This window comes from Ranitomeya variabilis, chromosome 3 (assembly GCF_051348905.1).
Source record: "Ranitomeya variabilis isolate aRanVar5 chromosome 3, aRanVar5.hap1, whole genome shotgun sequence".
Classification (NCBI taxonomy): Eukaryota; Metazoa; Chordata; class Amphibia; order Anura; family Dendrobatidae; genus Ranitomeya; species Ranitomeya variabilis.
The window spans coordinates 518,752,810-518,756,307 of NC_135234.1; positions in this window are offsets into that span (position 1 = coordinate 518,752,810).

The following is a 3,498-nucleotide window of genomic DNA, read 5'->3' on the forward strand; positions in this document are numbered from 1 at the left end:
TATGTATTTATATTACGTAGCTAGAGAGATAGACAGGAGAAAAGCCAGTAATTCATTTGCCGGCTTTTCTAAAATCACTGCAGGAGCCAACAGGATAGGAGACATGGTTTACATCCAGTAAGCCCATGCAGAATAGTTAGATACATAGATGTGTGTGATCAATACAATTAGTACAGTGTGTGTGAAAATTTCTGGACATGTATTTAATTAAAAAACGATTATTTATTTGTAAAAAGTGGCATGGGCTCCCGCGCAATTTTCAAAACCAGCATAGGGAAATCCAGCAACTGAGGGCGGATGTTTATAGGAAGGGGGTAATACCCATAGAGCTTCCCAGGCTATTAATATCAGCTCACAGCTGGATAATTAGCCTTTATTGGCTATTAAAATGGGGGACCCCCACCCCCAAAAATGATGTGGGGTTCCCCTATAATTAATAACCAACAAAGGCTATGCAGACAGCTGTGGGCTGATATTAATAGCCTAGGAAGGGACCATGGATATTGGCCCCCCTGACTAAAAACATCAGCACTCAGCCGCCCCAGAAAATGCACCAATTCCGGCACTTATCCTCGCTCTTCCCACTTGCCCTGTAGCGATGGCAAGTGGGGTAACAGTTGTGGGGTTTAACGAGCCTTGTCACATGACTTAGGATAAAATCCAAGCCAGAATCTCAATTTGCAGACACTGTTTCGGGGGCTACTGCCCCTCGTCAGTGCAAAGTTAGGCTCGTTAAAGGGTCGACATTGACTTTTAGGATTGCTACTTCCAATAGGTGGCACTAGAGTTCTAGTCCTCTTCTTCGGCTGTAATAGAAGGCACATTGTTCTCGAAGGGCTGGAGAGCTGTACAAATATAAGTGTCTGCAGGTAACAGTTAAGCACGGTGCAAGTTCCTTACACATTTGGGGCCGGATTTCCGCAAATGGAGTTGGGTATTTGGTCTGAATTAATGGTGCCCCCAATGCTGAGAAATGCATACAGATAACTATCCATAAGGCATTTTCAGCCTAAAGAAGAACAAGTAGTCCAGCAAATGATAATATGGCCACACAGAACCCTGATCTCAACATAATCGTGTTTGACTTGGAGTACATGAAAATAAAGAAGTCACCCCCTGACTAAGGAATCTTTATTCCCGAAACGCGTGTCGTGGTGTGCAGTATCGGGATCTGGCAACATTTAAAGGTATATTCCTCCTCTTTTAATCATTTCTAAGCATCATGCACATGGCACTTTATAATGCATACCATATAGCACCTTGCTGATTTGAAATGCCTATGAACTTGATTTTTTTTAGCTCTTTTTAGTTTATAAGTGCCCATAGTTGCACATCTTTTACTATCACGTTGATCACTTTTATTTTAATATATGAGTATATTATACACATCTACACATATAATAATAATTATTGGTTTATAGATTGAAATTTTTTTTTATGTGGATTTTTTTTTTATATATAATAATCTAATTCCGATACTATTGTTTTAGTTTACGGGTGTGATCCACTTTTTTTGTTTACATATTGGAGGTATAATAAGATTACACTGTTATTTTATATAGTTATGATGCTTATAATTCTTAGGGGTGATATAATATAAATTATATATACAGTTAGGTCCATATATATTTGGACAGAGACAACATTTTTCTAATTTTGGTTATAGACATTACCACAATGAATTTTAAACAAAACAATTCAGATGCAGTTGAAGTTCAGACTTTCAGCTTTCATTTGAGGATCTCCACATTAAAATTGGATGAAGGGTTTAGGAGTTTCAGCTCCTTAACATGTGCCACCCTGTTTTTAAAGGGACCAAAAGTAATTGGACAGATTCAATCATTTTAAATAAAATGTTCATTTTTAGTACTTGGTTGAAAACCCTTTGTTGGCAATGACTGCCTGAAGTCTTGAACTCATGGACATCACCAGACGCTGTGTTTCCTCCTTTTTGATGCTCTGCCAGGCCTTCACTGCGGTGGTTTTCAGTTGCTGTTTGTTTGAGGGCCTTTCTGTCTGAAGTTTTTTCTTTAACCCATTAATCCCATATGACGTACTATCCCGTCAAGGTGACCTGGGACTTAATTCCCAGTGACGGGATAGTACGTCATATGCTATCGGCCGTGCTCTCGGGGGGAGCGCGGCAGATCGCGGCCAGGTGTCAGCTGACTATCGCAGCTGACATCCGGCACTATGTGCCAGGAGCGGTCACGGACCGCTCCCGGCACATTAACCCCCGGCACACTGCGATCAAACATGATCGCAGTGTTCCGGCGTTACAGGGAAGCATCGCGCAGGGAGGGGGCTCCCTGCGTGCTTCCCTGAGACAATCGGTACAAGGCGATGTGCTCACCTTGTACCGAGCGTCTCCTCCCTGCAAGCCCCGGATCCAAAATGGCCGCGGGGCTACTTCCGGGTCCTGCAGGGAGGTGGCTTACCAAGTGCCTGCTCAGAGCAGGTTCTGGTAAGCCAGGAGTAGGGCACGTCAGATCGCTGATCTGACACAGTGCTCTGCAAAGTGTCAGATCAGCGATCTGTCACTATACAGTGATGTCCCCCCTGGGACAAAGTAAAAAAGTAAAAAAAAAAATGTTTAAATGTGTAAAAAAAAAAAAAAAATCCCTAAATAAAGAAAAAAAAAAATATTGTTCCCATAAATACATTTCTTTATCTAAGTAATAAAAAAAAAACAGTAAAAGTACACATATTTGGTATCACTGCGTCTGTAACGTTCCGACCTATAAAACTGTCCCACTAGTTAACCCCTTCAGTGAACACCGTAAAAAAAAAAAAAACCTGAGGCAAAAAACAACGCTTTATTATCATACCGCCGAACAAAAAGTGGAATAACATGCGATCAAAAAGACGGCTATAAATAACCATGGTACCGCTGAAAACGCCATCTTGTCCCACAAAATAGTGTCACTTGTGGGGGGTTTCAATGTTTAGTCATATCAGGGGCTCTCCAAACGCAACATGGCGTCCCATCTGAATTTCAGTCAATTTTACATTGAAAAGTCAAATGGCGCTCCTTAGCTTCCGAGCTCTGCCATGCGCCCAAACAGTGGTTTACCCCCACATATGGGGTATCGGCGTACTCAGGACAAATTGTACAACAACTTTTGGGGTCCAATTTCTCCTGTTACCCTTGGGAAAATAGAACAAATTGGAGCTGAAGTAAATTTTTTGTGTAAAAAAGTTAAATGTTCATTTTTATTTAAACATTTCAAAAATTCCTGTGAAACACCTGAAGGGTTAATAAACTTCTTGAATGTGGTTTTGAGCACCTTGAGGGGTGCAGTTTTTAGAATGGTGTCACACTTGGGTATTTTCCATCATATAGACCCCTCAAAATGACTTCAAATGAGATGTGGTCCCTAAAAAAAATGGTGTTGTAAAAATGAGAAATTGCTGGTCAACTTTTAACCCTTATAACGCCCTAACAAAAAAAAATTTTGGTGCCAAAATTGTGCTGATGTAAAGTAGATATGTGGGAAA